We start from the raw sequence: 16865 nt of genomic DNA on the forward strand, positions 1-16865 counted from the left end.
GCCTGAGATCCCTAAGCAATGCAGCAACCACCTTCAACCTGTGCAGCCTCTCCCTGTGCGGAGGGTGGGTGGAGGGGGGTGGCATGTGCATGGCGAAGGAGGTCTGGCAAGCAATAATGCATTTAAGATTTTTCTCATTAATCTCCTACTTTGCTTATTTTAATGCTATCTAGTGTACTTATTAGGGTTGCCTCCATGTCAATGTGGAATTTATTTCACCTAGTAAGATGTTAGTTACTTTTAAATAACAGTGTCTCTATAATTTAGCTGAATATACACAATAGAGAACTCTGAGTGCTCTAGTTGGTAATAATAGGAGAATGGTGGTAATGATAAGATAGAGTTACCTGGGAACCCCAAATATTTATGAGTTGAAGAAAATTGTTCAGATGTCCTTTGTTCAGACCTCTGTTAAGCAAACCCCTGTGAAATCAAGGATATCCTCCTATTAAGGACTCAGTAAAGTAATATTTTGCTACTGCTTGCTTGCATGTCTGTCTTGCCCTCATGTATACGATGTCTTTGAAAGCAGGACCATGTTTTGTTCTTTTGGTTCCAAGCATGGTGTCTTGTACATGTGTCATGTACACAGCTGGCCTGTGTTAAATATCTGTGGAAGAAATAAACAGATGAGTGGAATCTGGGCTGTCTTAGCCCATTGGGTATAACAAAATATCATAGATTAGGTCAGTTACAAACAACAGAAATTTATTTTTTCCAGTTCTGGCAGAGAAGAAGTCCAAAATCAAGGCACCGACAGATTCAGTGCCTGGTGAGGGCCCTCTTTCCAGTTTATAAACATTCTTGTTGCTATAACTTCACAGGGTAGAAGGGAAAAGTGAGCTACCTGGGTATTACCTAATCACCTCCCAAAGGTCTCTCTGACCCCTTCCAAAGGTTGTTGATGTGGAAACAACTTCCTAATACCATTACATGTTAGGTTCCAATGTACAAATTCGGGGGGAACACAAACATTCAATCTATAGCATATGTCAAAATGAATCTTTTGCTTAAGAAAGAGAGAATTAATGTTCTGAGAGACCCTCAACCTTAAAGCATTAACAGTATTAAAATGAAAAGTGGAGTTAGGATTTTCAGAGTCACTTCTTGCAAGTCCCACCTCATTCTAAACTCCAGCCATAATGGAGTTTCCTCACCATGCCACACTTTCACCTCCATGCTCTCTCTGGCTAGAATGCTCTGGTCCCCACACTTTACCCAGCGAATTCCTATCTTCCCTTCATGGCTCAACTCAGGGCCACCTCTTCTTTGGAGACTTTCTCTGACCTTGTTAGATGGCCCTGTCTCTGTGGCACACATCTCGACAGCACAAGGTACCCAGGACTGTTGAATAACTTGTCTGTGCCCAACACTAGTCTATACGTTCCTTGAGGTCACAGAGCATGTCTTAGCCATATTTGCACTCCCCAGTGCTTATTTAGCACGGTGCCTGGTACAGAGAAGATGCTCAATAAATGCTTGTTGATTAAATCAGTAAATATGTTCACAGTTTTCCACTGGGGCTTAGCACATGTGTTGTACATTGTAAATGGTCAATAAATATTTGAGGACCTGAGTGAGCCTCCTCCAGATGAAATGTGGGGAACAGTAGAGTGTAACTGGTTGGAAATGCAGGATCTAGAGTCCTGGCTCTATCACTTAACTAGTTGTGTGACCTAAGGCAGTTACCTACCCTCTCTTAACCTCGGTTTCTAGTCTGCAAAAATGGGGCAGTTTTGAGAGGATTGGCTATAAAGTACTTAGCACAGAATCTGGCACTCAGCAAGTGCTTGATAAACGTGAGTTATTATTATTGCTCTGGGGGCTCTAGGCCTGGGTTGTGCCTGTCACCCCACTATCCTTCCAACCTCCAGGGCTGCACTCAGCAGTTGCTTCCGGCATCCCACCTTGCTGAGGAGGATGCCAAACAGGAACTGCACTCTTGTGGTCTTCACATTTCAGCTGGCTCATTCAGTGTCTGCTTTCTTAATAGTATTCTTTACTCTGTGGGCTCAGTGGGAAACTTCAGGATTTATCATTAATAATTATGAGTTCCTTGGAACCCTGCAAGCTGTTGAGATGCTACAGAAGCAGATTTAAAATCCAGCCTTCTTACCAGAAATAATCAAACATGTTTTAGACCCCATTGGCTTTCAAGACCTTTATGAAATGTATATGTTAAATACTGACCCAGATACGTTATTTATGCTTGTTAGATTCATGTAATATACAAATTAAAATCTGAGAAAAATCCCCATGCAATAAAAGCATGGAGATAAAACAGTAGTAATGAAGTATATCACCTCTCTTGTTTCTGTTCCTTACATTTATTTTACTTTCAAATTTCAACTTGGAAACCTTGTGTATTCTTTAAAGATAGATGTGCCCTGCTTAAGCCCAAATTCCTACCTAAGATGTTAAGAAAATAACTAATTAAGTCATAAATTTACAACACAGAACATGCTCCTTCACTCTCACATTTCCTGCAGTATCAGGGGATCATACTGCCACCATGAAGGTTACCTGGGTTACTAGGAACAAAGGACGCCAAATACAACAACCAGCAGCCCTTTAAATCTGTGCAGAGTCCCAGACCAACTCCTCTAAGTCCAAAAGATAAATAATTCTGCTGTCACCTGCTGCCAGCAGAGAAAGGAAGCAAGAAACCTAAATCCTCTTCCTTTCTGGGATCTGTGATAATGATGATGATTAATGTGCTCTGTGAACCACAGTGGGCAAGTCTCCAGAAGGGGCGCTGAAGATGCCAACTGTGTCCATCGCAAGGAGGGTATTTATCTATGGGGAAGACAGCCATCAGAAGCTTTCTGCCAGGGCTCGCCCAGAGCAAGGGACCCCTGCCACACAGTGCTCCTTCCCGGTCAACCACTGGTTCCTCTCATGCTGGATCACCCCAGACCCACAAAAATCAAAGAGCACATGACAGATTCTGGCCACAAAACTGTGGCCCTGGGGAGCAGGATTAAGAAACACGATTTTTACAGAGCAGCAACCCAGCATGTTCTCTCTTGTGCCTGCTGTGATGTGTTTTTGCCCAGACCTCTCAAGACTATGAAAGCAGGCCCATCTCAAACACAACAGCTGGAATAATAACCCACCTCCAACACTGTTTATTTTACCTCTTTCCTATTCAGACTGATGGCAGTTTGCTGTCCTGCCTATCTAAAACTCCCCTTAGCCTAGAGATTGTAAGAATTCTTGACACTTTAATTGTATCAACCTCAGTTCTTGTTACCTTAATAGCTCTTTTATCTTCCCTGGAGAGCTCCCTCAGTTCCATCTGCAAATTTTTTTCACATATTCTCTCTCCAGGTTTTTTATTAACCCAAACTTGCTCTAATATGAATTTTTAATTAATCAGAGTCTGCCTTCAAATACTATTATACTGGCCAGGTGCAATGGCTCATGCCTGTAATCCCAGCACTTTGGGAGGCCAAGGCGGGTGGATCACTTGTGGTCAGGAATTCGAGACCGGCCTGACCAACATGGTGAAACCCCGTCTCTACTAGAAATACAAAATTAGGCAGGTGTGTTGGCACACGCCTGTAATTCCAGCTACTTGGGAGGCTGAAGCAGGAGAATCGCTTGTACCAGGGAGGTGGAGGTTGCAGTGAGCAGACATCATGCCATTGCACTCCAGTCTGGACAACAGAAGTAAAACTCCATCTAAAAAAAATATACTACTATACTGCTTCACCTGTAGTGTGAGGACCTTATAATGTAAGTCATCACATTGCAGAGATTATCAACATGCACATATATGAAGAGTGAAAAAAATTAAATGTTATTCAAATGGGTATTCAAGACTTGGGATAAAATTTTCATAACACCCTACATGGATTTTTAAAGTGCTGTGTCTCAAACAGCTTACACAGAAGTGAAGTTGATGCATTCTGGAAAACTGAGAGAACTTAAAGAGTGACTTTTATGATGACATATACCCTGATGCTAGAGATGCATATAAGAAATTTGAATAAAATTGTCTCAGGATGTTTAAAAAAATTCATAATAAAACAACATAATAAGTGCTATCAAGGAAGTATTTACAGGTTGCTATAGTAACACAAAGGAGAAAAGTTTCATAAAGATTGTGATATTCAAGTTAAGGCTTAAAGAGTCAGTGGGCATTCTCCTAGGGTAAAAGGCATGCAAAGGTATACTGGGATGCTAAGAGGATAAGAAGAAATATTAAATAAAAAAAGAAACAAGGCATGTAAAGGAATATCTCTTAAAGCACAGAAGTGTGGAACTATATCACCCACTTAGGGAACCACTAGTATTTCTGTACAGTCAGAAGATAACATGATAGAGTAGCCCTAAGTGTCATGCCAAGAGATCCTCATTTTATTCAAGAGATAATATGAAAGCACTGAAGGATTTTAAGCAGTTGAGTGACATGATCATACACATTACCCATGAAGCATGTGGATAGTGGTTGGAAGGGACTAGGCTAGAAAAAGGGAAAGCAGTGAGTTATTGTAGTAATGTCAGTAAGAAAAGATGGCATGGGAGGAAGAGACTAAATCAAAACAGTGGCAGCAGGACTAGTGAGGAGGGCCTGACCTGAAGAGACATCAAGAGGCTGGGATGATGAGGACTTGGCCACTGATTGGACATGGGCCTAAGTGAGAGAGGGTGGTCTAGCATGACTGAGGCTTTTGACATAGGCTCCTTAGGAGATGGTGTTGACATTTACTGAGGCAAGGGACATAGGAAGGAAGCAGGTTTGGGGATGGGAAGAAACTATAAATTCAGTCTTGGGATAAACTGTGTTAAATTGGTTGTGGGACACCCAGGTAGAGAGGACACCACCGACAGGGAGTCTGATATATGTGTTTGGAGCTCCCATGAAGAGTATGACAAGAGTCAAGAGAGAAACCAAGAAAGACAACACAGAGTCTGAGGGGAGAAACAGCCCACAAAAGATGGGAGAGGAGCTGCTTCATACTTTTGGGGCAAATTATTGTCCTATTTCTTTAAATATTCAAGCAGAGTCACATAATTGCTTATTTCAGCTTTACTACAAACCAGTGTTATTTAATGGTGTCACTTAATGATTAAAGCAGGACTTCCATATTTCCTTTCTTTTCTTTGAGACAGTTTCACTCTGTTGCCCAGGCAGGAGTGCAGGGGCACCATCTTGGCTCACTGCAGCCTCAACCTTCAGACTCAAGCGATCCTTTCACCTCAGCCTCCCAAGGCTGGACCAGAAGAATGCTCCATGATGATCAGCTAACTTTCTATCTTTTTGTAGAGAGGAGGTCTCACTACACTGCCCAGCTGGTCTCAAACTCCTGAGCTCAAGTCATCCTGTCACCTCGTCTTCCCAAAGTGTTGGGATGACAGGCGTGAGCCACTGTGCCTGGCCAGACTTCTGTATTTCTTATTTCATTCATATCCCTTTTACTTTGGCTGACATTGTGCAACCTCTCAGTAAACATAATATCAAAATGTTAATGGTTCTTTTTGAAAATCAAAGAGAAAAAAAATCAAAGATAAGACCCACAGAAATAGTTACATGCACTACTCATGAAGTCAGTAATAACAAAAAAAGTAAGACAGGTTTTTCTTTTTTTTTTTTTTTCTGGCATTGAGTGCACTGAAGTGCTCACTTTTGGCTTGGTTTTGCACAACTGTAGAACTGGTGGGCTCACTTTTTCTAATCTCTGGCTAGCAAGCACCATCCGAGTCTGCTTCGACCTACTTGTCCTCCCCCTGGATGTGCACTGAGGGAGAATGAGGAGAGAGGGATGGAGCCTGAACTCTGTGGCTGCAGACTTTAAATCAAATTACTGTCATGTTCCCTAATTACTGTTCAATGTCTGGAGTCTCAAGTGACATAAACCAGTGGTGTCCTCTTGGAGTTTTCACACACAGCCAGGAGTCTGAAGCTGTGCTGAATGTGTTCAACACTGCAGTATAAATTTTACTGCTGTGTTTTTCATAAGAAACTGTTAAACATTTTAAAAATAACAGCATTAGCTACTACAGCAATCTCTAATAACAAGGTCTTGATAGTTTACAATACATTTGTACCTTCATTCTCTCAGTTAAGCATCACAGCGGCCTAGGGAAATAAATATTAACATGATGTGTTCATTCCCACAGATGAGAAAACAGAGGTTCAGATGTTAAGTCATCAGGTTACACACATAGCAAGTGGCAGGGTGAAGACTCAGTCGCAGGCTTCCACATTCCAAACCATGATCCTTTGCACTACACCATCTCCCATATGGAACCAATGCTTTGAATCTATTTGATTATCACAGTGTCTCTGAAGAGCTGCATTCCATTGTGTGGCTGTAGGAGGAAAGTGCCCAGTGCAGCACCAAGATGATTCAGTTTCCCAGCTCTACAGATGACATATTGCGAATACTCCCAGACGGGGACCTAGGAAGAAGGCTTGCAGAACAGCTGAAGATCCAGTCCATCAAAATATTTGCAACCTATAGGGATTGTAAAAAGAAAATCTCTTGGCCTATTTAACAAAGCCCAAGCAGAAGGTAGGAGATGGGGCATGGAGCGTCAGCACCTAGGGAAGTACAGCTCTGAGGCTGTTCTCATTTCCACTTGTTTGCATATTGTTTCTTTTAGGCCTGGGATGGCAGATCCGCAGCATGTATGCCCTGATGTCCTTTTCTTGCATTTACTGCAGAATGTGACACTCTTTCTGATAGAACTCAAATTGTTCACCTGCCTCAACACAGCATGTAAATGGGCTACTGATCAAGTCTGGCATGCCAGATAAAATTAGTTTGAAATTCCTGCTTTAGGTTGATGATCTGCACTACTCTATGTTACCTCCTAGTATCATGAGCATAAGGTCTGAACTGGCTTGACTCAATTAAAGCACTCTTGCCCTTCAGCTCAGTGACTTTGCCAAGTATCTTCAAGTCTCTCGAGCCTGTTTGCTCATTTATAAAGTGAGACTAACAATACCCTATAGTACAGCGTTATTGAGAGGACTAAATGAGATAATAAATATGAGTCACTTAGCTCATTGTCTGGCATGTAATAAGCACAGAATAAATGGTGACCTTGTTACTGAGGGTACATAGGCCCATGTCAAAAGGAAAATAATTAATATTAAGAGTTTGGTAAGAATGCATTTACTAATATACTTAAAATGGACAAATCAGATAAATGTAGTGAATATTTAACTGATTTTTCAATAACTTTTTTTTTTTGAGACAGGGTCTTGCTGTGTTGCCCAGGCTGGAGTGTAGTGGTGAGATCATAGAGCTCACTGTAACTTTGAACTCCTGGGCTCAAGCAATATTCTGCCTTGGTCTCCTGAGTAGCTAGAGCTACAAATAGGTGCCACCACACCCGGCTAAGCTTTTACATTTTGTGTAGAGATAGGGTCTCATTGTGCTGCTCAGGTTGGTCTTGCACTACTAGCCTGATGTGATCTTTCCACCTCGGCCTCAATGACAACTTTTAAGTTTTTCTACTATATACTCTTTCTTTAAAACAAAATTGTACTTATAGAAAAAGAGACTCAGGAATATAAAGCACATTTGGAAGGTATATTACTAAACCTGACCTTTGGGCTTCCTTTCTCTTGGTTCTAAAAAAAAAAAAAAAAAAAAAAAAAAAAAAAAAAAAAAAAAGCCATTCCTCATTGGGCATAAAGGGATGAACCTGAAATGGCAATGAGAAGTTCAATCTGAAGGAAAATTCTATTTGGGAGTATTTCATGATAACTTACTTGGAAATTAATTGGTACACTTTTTACTTATCAAGCAAGGTAAAAGAGAAAGCATAAAAGCAAGCCCAAGGGCATTTTGCTTTGGCCAAAGAGAACAAAAACCCCATTTTGAATTAATTATGAGATAGTACAGAGAATGTGCAATAAGAGGCTAAAACTTAAAATTTCTATATTTTTGGTAACATGCCTCAGTAAAGACACTGAGATACCAATCTAATTTCAGGTGAGTTCTTACAGACTCTGAGGCTAGAATATAATTCCATTGAGAAATGACAGTGTTGTAAAGGACAGTGTTCGTAAATGAAAATCTCAGAAATGGACACATTTACTCTATATATTATTTTATGGCTTGAAAGGCATACATTACGTACAGTTTTTCTTGGGGCAATTTTGATGTTAGAATATAATATTTTAATTAGGCTTTTTCTGATATACTTATTACAGTGTAATGCTCAAATTTAGCAGTAATTTTAAAAAAATGAAGAATATGGTAACTTCAAAACAAAAGTTAAATTTACCAATTACTTCAGAGAGTACACTCGTTAATTTTTGAATCACGATCTTCACAATTAGCATGACTATCTTGTTAAGGTACATCTTATTCAATCATATGTTTTTTTTTTTTTTTTTTTTTTCTTTCTTGAGACGGAGTCTTGCTCTGCCGCCCCAGCTGGAGTGCAGTGGCACAATCTCGGCTCACTGAAACTTCCATCTCCCGGGTTCAAGCGATTGTCCTGCCTCAGGCTCCCGAGTAGCTGAGATTACAAGTGCCTACCACCATGCCCAGCTACTTTCTGTATTTTTAGTAGAGGCAGGGTTTCACCATGTTGGCCAGGCTGGTCTCGACTCCTGACCTCAAGTGATCCACCTGCCTCGGCCTCCCAAAGTGCTGGGATTACAGGCGTGAGCCACCGTACCTGGCCTCAATCATATGTTAATTTATATATTCACTCACTACCTCAGCAAACATTACTGTATTACTATTAATATATGTAAGCAATTTGGATTATAGTAATAGATAACATACAAACATTACTGTATTACTATTAATATATGTAAGCAATTGGGATTATAGTAATAGATAACACAGAATCCTCCTCAAGGAATTTACAGTTAGAGCACTGGGAGGACAAATTATTGAAAAAAAGGTTACACTAAATGTCATCTAAGACTCTCATCTTTGAAGTCTATGCCTCAAATGTAAAATATTTTTTTTAAATGAGAGTGCCCATGCTGGCAAGGGTATTGTGAAGTGGGAACTTCCTACACAACTGGTGGGAGTATAAACAGTTACAAGCTTATTCTGGAAAGTAATTTTGCAATATGTATCTAGAGGGTAAGAAAGAACCAGAAATTTCCTTCTTAGACACAATTCTGAAAAAATAATTAAAAGCCTGGACATGAAGAAAGCAAAGACGCTTGTCACATTTTATAATGGTTAAAACTTGGAAACCTAAACGTCAAAGAATAAAAGAATGGTCAAACAAATGACATAGATCCCTATAATAGAATACAAGGCAGCCACTGAAGTGGTGTTTATGTGGGATTTGTCACTGGTCAATGCTCACGTTAAAATTCTAAGAACAAATATTGGGCACTCACTCATATATACAAGATGCTTTCATTTCATATGCACACACACACACACACACATACACACACACACATTTTATTTCAAAAGAACACCACAATGTTTGAAAATTGTGACATTCAGGTGGCTACAAGACTTCTCAAAGTCTTGTTTACCCAATACTACTTTTTGCATGAGTAATTTTGAGTCCTTATATATGCAAAGTGATTTGGTAGATACTTTTTCTTGATCAAAGAAAAAATAAGGTTTAGAAGCTCATTAGGAAACATTGATATTTTGACACTGTAAGATAAATGTATTAAGAATGACTAAGAGTCATACTTCTTTTTCAGAATATTAAACAGAGATTTTAACCACAAGCCTAGTTTGTTGAAGACACCTCTTCTTTTAATTCCCCAGAGTGTTGAAATGTAATAACTGTTTTCCATGAAAAGGTGAGAGTGGTGTGTGGGAAGCCGTTGGATGTCTAAATTTTGGTGTTGAAGGTCTCATAAAAATTATTATCATGATTGGGTTAATGGTTGCATTTTCGTAACTTACTGTGACAGAGAAAATGGCATCCATTTCTCTTTGTTGTGCAATTTTTGTTGTTAAATTTTCGTTAAGCACTTTTCTAAAATTCACTGTAACATTTCAAAGGAATTTTTTTGTTGTTTTAAATCTAGTGTTATTATTCAAGGTCTGGTAAGTGACAGCGATTAAAAATGTATGAAAAGTATGTGGTATTATTTGAAGTGGTTTATCAAAGACAAGGACATGCTAACAGCACGTGTTGCATTAGTAAGGACTGGGAAAGAGATTGATAAACAAAATTAGAAGCAGATAAAAGAAACTCAAAGGTTCCGATGAACTCACACCTTCATGGAGAAGTGCAAGTCTTTCTACTGATCACTTCTGAGAGGGTCAAGCAGTTTGGTAGGACCAATAAAATCACCTAATTCTGTTACCTCCTTCCCTCTTCCTTCTCCCATGATGGATCTTTCCAAGGAGTGTTAATAAGTATCAGAACTTAATAACTATTAATTTCCTTTCCCTCCATTATTATTTAGTCTGCATACTATCTATGGAATAGTGAAATCATAGAGACTTCCATTTATTAAATGCCAAACTCCTTATCTTTTTAAGTCCTTCTAATAACCTGTAGAGGAGGATCATTCATTTCTGTCTGTAAAGAAGCAAACTGACCCAGACGGACAGTAAATTGCTCCAGTGTCAGTTGAGTCAGAGGTCAGCACTTACATCTTCCCTACTTGGAAGCCCACATTCTTTGCACCATACTCTCAAGTGAATGATTAAATGCCTGTGAGGTGAGTTACCATGAGAAAAAAAAATTAACTAGATTAAGGTACTCAAGATAGGGAAGGACTTACCAGCAGGCCTGATAGTGCCATCGAGTTGAAACCCCATTTCCAAATAGCACCTCCAGTGCTGTAAAGTACTCTTTCCACCTGGAGATCTCCTGGCTTCAGGGAAAATTATAATATTGAGCCCCTTCCTCCTCTTGCATACAGAAAAGATAGACTGGATAACCAGCTCCTGGACAGTGTGGTACTGTTCCTTTAAATAGCCCATATAAATATATCCTTGGAAGACTCTAAATGGTGCCAAGAAGGGGTCCTGGTCATGTGAGAATTGTGGTTAGGAATAAAAGCACATTACTATGAATCAGAGCCTAAACAGAATTCTGACTGCAAGGGAGATGTGCCTTAACTGTGTGTAGACATGCAAATGGAAAGGGAATGTAAATATTTATAGTTCCTTCCATACCCACATCCTCTCTGGGTCAGCACAGGATGGAGTCAGTAGGTAATGAAATGTGACATCCAGCCACACATAAATGATTTAGAAAGAAGAAAGCATAACTGGTAAAGGAAGACTTCAGAAAGAAGCTGTAGAACAAAGTAAGACATTCATAGTCAACTTAGGATAGGAATGGACAGCCAGAATAACTTCAGGAGTGCTTGAATGATTCGGGAGGCACTGGCCTGTCTCGAGCCTATGTGCAGCTGGGATGGAGGATCCCAGAATCCAGTTCCCAAGCTGCTGGCGTGGCACTGCTTAGCAAGTTTGCCAAGCTGGACTGGTCTGGGGTTGGAGTCTGGCATTCACTTTCTGCCCACGGTGAGGTAAAAGACTTCTTTCCTTCCACTCTCTGCGACTTTCCAGCACAAGAGACTGTACTAAATGGGAGAACAGCCAAGAGGAAGAATGCCATTCAGTATTTTCATTCCATTCTATCCATTGTCCCCTTTGAGAATCTTGATCCATCTTTAAAGTTTTTTTTTAAATTTTAACTTTTATTTTCATCTTTAAAGTTTTGTTTTTTTTTTGTTTTGTTTTGTTTTTTTTTTTGAGATGGAGTCTCACTCTATCGCCCAGGCTGGAGTGCAGTGGCCGGATCTCAGCTCACTGCAAGCTCTGCCTCCTGGGTTTACGCCATTCTCCTGCCTCATCCTCCCAAGTAGCTGGGACTACAGGCGCCCGCCACCTCGCCCGGCTAGTTTTTTGTATTTTTTAGTAGAGACAGGGTTTCATGGTGTTAGCCAGGATGGTCTCGATCTCCTGACCTCGTGATCCACCTGTCTCGGCCTCCCAAAGTGCTGGGATTACAGGCTTGAGCCACCGCGCCCGGCCCATCTTTAAAGTTTTTAAACCCCTTTCATTAAAATGTGGTGGATTATCTAGTAATCATGCAAAAAGTCGGAAAATAAATTGTGATCCAAGTCCCCCCAAGTCCGTTTGTACTTTTTTCTGCATGGTGTGAAAGTTTACTTTGAGAGAACCTGTAGGGCTTTGAGGTTGCATGTGAGTTTGTGAGACAGAGTTTGTCTGTTAGTTGCTTCCTTTCAGTTTTGAGATTTCAGCTTTTCAGTGATTTATGGGGAAAAGTGTTAGGCAGCCAAGCTCACTGCTGGAATTCTCCATGGGGCTGGAGGTGAAGTGTGAAAACAAAAGCTGTGTACCCGTTGCTTGGGACAGGTGTGAGCAGGTGAGGACCAGCAGGGTGGGACCAGAACCCTCTAGAAGACATCTGACTAGTCTCTACTCCCAGGCTCACAGCAGGCAGCTCCTGCCACGTTAGCCTTGTTCTGCAAGGACAGAACAGGCACTGCGGGGAAAAGTTCCTCCCTAGAAACCTGGATGCTGCTTTGGGAAGAAAAGCAACATGGAGAAATTATATGACTTTCTCAAAGCAGATATAACTGCTATCTCACATTAATAGCAAATGTCATATTGCAAATGCCATTTATTGGCAGCAGCATTAAAGTGTGTTTTGTGGAAGGGCGTGACTATACTCTTAATTCTAAAACTTGTTTGTTTTCCTTTAATAATTTATGACAAATTTATCCTTAATGCTTTTGTCAAGACATTTTTTGAAACTTCTTTTTTTTTTTCTTTTCTTTTTTTCTGTTACGGCAGCACTTTTATTTTTCCTTACACAATGATGTGTTGCTGGGGCCTAATGTTCTCACATAACAGTAGAAAACCAAAATTTGTTGTCATCTCTTAAAAGAATTGAGAATTGCGTACAAAAAAACCTTACATAAATAAAAAAGATGAATAAATTTACAGGTGTAAATGCAAACCGCTTCTAACTCAAGGCAAGTAACAGCCCACGGTGTTCTGGCAGAAAACGTCAGCTAAGAAAACTGGGTCCTATGGCTTGGACTTTCCAACCCTGACAGACTGGCAGGGCAGAAACTGGTTCAGGAGCCCTTGCCAGCCTCTAGAGAAATCCCAGAACACTCAAGCCCTGACACATTAATACCCTGCACAGATCAGAGACTGCTGGCCACGCAGATTCACCAAGCCACAGACTTGTCTTCCACAAGAACGTTCTTACCTCAGCCACGAAGTGACCAAGCCACATGTACTAAAGGTTGAACTCAAAGATATGTACAGGGTATTAAACAAATACCAAGGGGAACAGTTAACTTGAATACACGGTCAAAATCAGCAACAAGTTCTACAATCCAGTGCTGATATCAGATACAAGCTTCAAGGACAATTTCTTTTCGAAGGCTTATTCCAGTTTCGTGAGGCTAGCATGAGGTGTATGCATTTGCCAAGGGCAAATTTATACTTCTGAATTAACCCATGCAGCAAATGCTACGCATCTGCTCAGTCCATTTAGAAGCATTTGCGATGGACGATGGAGGGGCCTGACTCGTTGTACTCCTGCTTGCTAATCCACATCTGCTGGAAGGTGGACAGTGAGGCCAAGATGGAGCCACTGATCCACACTGAGTACTTGCGTTCTGGGGGTGCGATGATCTTGATCTTCATGGTGCTGGGTGCCAGGGCAGTGATCTCTTTCTGCATCCTGTCGGCAATGCCTGGGTACATGGTGGTGCCGCCAGACAGCACCGTGTTGGCATACAGGTCTTTGCGGATGTCCACGTCACACTTCATGATGGAGTTGAAGGTGGTCTCGTGGATGCCGCAAGATTCCATGCCCAGGAAAGAAGGCTGGAACAACGCCTCCGGACACCGGAACCGCTCATTGCCAATGGTGATGACCTGGCCATCAGGCAGCTCGTAGCTCTTCTCCAGGGAAGAGGACGATGCGGCGGTGGCCATCTCCTGCTCGAAGTCCAGGGCGACATAGCACAGCTTCTCCTTGATGTCACGCACAATATCCCACTCGGCCATGGTGGTGAAGCTGTAGCCACGCTCGGTGAGGATCTTCATGAGGTAGTCGGTCAGGTCCCGGCCAGGCAGGTCCAGACGCAGGATAGCATGGGGGAGGGCGTAGCCCTCATAGATGGGCACCGTGTGGGTGACCCCGTCTCCAGAGTCCATGACAATGCCAGTGGTGCGCCCAGAGGCATAGAGGGACAGCACGCCTGGATGGCCACGTACATGGCCGGGGTGTTGAAGGTCTCAAACATAATCTGAGTCATCTTCTCTCTGTTGGCCTTAGGGTTCAGGGGGGCCTCGGTCAGCAGCACCAGGTGCTCCTCTGGGGCCACGCGGAGCTCATTGTAGAAAGTATGGTGCCAGATTTTCTCCATGTCATCCCAGTTGGTGACAATGCCATGCTTGATAGGGTACTTCAGGGTCAAGATGCCGCGCTTGCTCTGGGCCTTGTCACCACGTAGGAGTCCTTCTGGCCCATGCCCACCATCATGCCCTGGTGTTGGGGACGCCCAACGATGGAGGGAAACACGGCTCGGGGTGCATCGTCCCCAGCAAAGCCAGCTTTGCACATGCCGGAGCCATTGTCAACGACCAGCACGGCGATCTCTTCTTCCATTGCGACTGGTGGAGGGGTAGGACGGTTGAGCGGCAGAAGAACAAGGTGCGCGAGCTGGCAGTGGCGACTGAGAGCGAAACTTCTTAAATGTTTCTTACCTTTAGAAAGCAATGGTTACCTCTAAAGTAATATATGATTTCTTTACAGTACAAGGAATTCTAATATTATACATTCTTATTTTAAATAATTAAGTAATTTAAATAATTACTATTTTTCTATACTGTATATAATGCAAAAGGAAGTGTGGTCTCATTTTTGTCTTCCGATTATATAAAGAGGCCAAAATTAATATAACTCTTATGATGAGTTGATACAGGGGACAAAAAGGTTAATACATGTGATGGCCGATCAACATGACAACAGAGGATTGTATTACTATGAATAATTTGGGAAAGCCTACAACATTCCAAGAGAGAAGTATATATTATTTATCTGAAGAAGAAAATCAGGGAAAAATAAAAGGAGCATCTGCTTTCATAAGAAAAAAGTGGGATGGTTCCAAGATGGCCGAATAGGAACAGCTCCAGTCTCTAGCTCCCAGCATCAGTGACACAGAAGACAGGTGATTTCTGCATTTCCAACTGAGGTACTGGGTTCATCTCACTGAGGCATGTCAGACAGTGGGTGCAGGATAGTGGGTGCAGCCCAGTGAGTGAGAGCCAAAGCAGGGCGAGGCATTGCCTCACCCGGGAAGTGCAAGGGGGAAGGGAATTCCCTTTCCTAGGCAAAGGAAACCGTGACACACAACTCCTGGAATATCGGGTCACTCCCACCCTAATACTGTGCTTTTCAAAGGGTCTTAGCAAAGGGCACACCAGGAGATTATATCCTGCACCTGGCTTGGAGGGTCTCACGCCCACGGAGCCTCCCTCATTGCTAGCACAGCAGCCTGAGATCTAACTACAAGGTGGCAACGAGGCTGGGGGAGGGGCGCCCGCCATTGCTGAGGCTTGAGTGGGTAAACAAAGCCAATGGGAAGCTCGAATTGGGTGGAGCCCACCACAGCTCAAGAAGGCCTGCCTGCCTCTGTAGATTCCACCTCTGGGGACACGGCATAGCCAAACAAAAGGCAGCAGAAACCTCTGCAGATTTAAAAGTCCCTGTCTGATACCTCCGAAGACAGTACTGGTTCTCCCAGCATGGAGTTTGAGATCTGAGAACAGACAGACTGTCTGCTCAAGTGGGTCCATGACCCCCGACTAGCCTAACTGGGAGACACACCCCACTAGGGGCAGACTGATGCATCACACCTCACACGGCCGGGTACCCCTCTGAGACGAAGCTTCCAGAGGAAAAACTGGGCAGCAACATTTGCTGTTCAGCAACATTCACTCTTCTGCAGCCTCCGCTGCTGATACCCAGGCAAACAGAGTCTGGAGTGGACCTCAAGCAAACTCCAACAGATCTACAGCTGAGGGTCCTGACTGTTAGAAGGAAAACTAACAAACAGAGAGGACATGCACACCAAAACCCCATCTGTATGTCACCATCATCAAAGACCAAAGGTAGATAAAACCACGAAGATGTGGAAAAAGCAGTGCAGAAAAGCTGAAAATTCTAAAAATCAGAGCACCTCTCCCCTTCCAAAGAAACACAGCTCCTTGTCAGCAATGGAACAAAGCTGGATGGAGAATGACTTTGATGAGCTGAGAGAAGAAGGCTTCAGATGATCAAACTTCTCCAAGCTAAAGGAGGAAGTTCAAACCCATCACAAAGAAGCTAAAAACCTTGAAAAAAGATTTGACTAATGGCTAACTAGAATAACCAATATAGAGAAGTCTTTAAATGACCTGATAGAGCTGAAAACCATGACACTAGAACTATGTGACAAGTGCATAAGCTTTAGTAACTGACTCGATCAACTGGAAGAAAGGGTATCAGTGATTGAAGATCAAATGAATGAAATGAAGCTAGAAGAGAAGTTTAGAGAAACAAGAGTAAAAAGAAATGAACAAAGCCTCCAAGAAATATGGGACTATGTGAAAAGACCAAATCTACATCTGATTGGTGTACCTGAAAGTAACAGGGAGAATGGAACCAAGTTGGAAAACACTCTGCAGGATATTATCCAGGAGAACTTCCCCAACCTAGCAAGGCAGACTAACATTCAAATTCAGGAAATACAGAGAATGCCACAAAGATACTCTTCGAGAAGAGCAACTCCAAGGCACATAATTGTCAGATTCACCAAAGTTGAAATTTTCAGAAGGAAAAAATGTTAAGGGCAGCCAGAGAGAAAGGCCGGGTTACACACGAAGGGAAGCCCATCAGACTAACAGTGGATCTCT

At 42.1% G+C, this 16865-nt stretch overlaps 1 protein-coding gene and 1 pseudogene across 4 annotated transcripts in view; both read right to left on the reverse strand.

Moving 5' to 3' along the window:
* The window catches only part of AK5 (adenylate kinase 5), a 307026-nt gene that overhangs the window by 192664 nt on the left and 97497 nt on the right, over positions 1 to 16865 (reverse strand). The gene's annotated exons all lie outside the window — the stretch shown is intronic.
* On the reverse strand, positions 12731 to 14577 carry LOC108533039 (actin, cytoplasmic 2-like; annotated as a pseudogene). The gene has a single exon (XR_001886629.1). The product of XR_001886629.1 is annotated as an actin, cytoplasmic 2-like (transcript).

This window comes from Rhinopithecus bieti, unplaced genomic scaffold, assembly GCF_001698545.2.
Source record: "Rhinopithecus bieti isolate Rb0 unplaced genomic scaffold, ASM169854v2 scaffold_10654, whole genome shotgun sequence".
In the NCBI taxonomy this organism is placed as follows: Eukaryota; Metazoa; Chordata; class Mammalia; order Primates; family Cercopithecidae; genus Rhinopithecus; species Rhinopithecus bieti.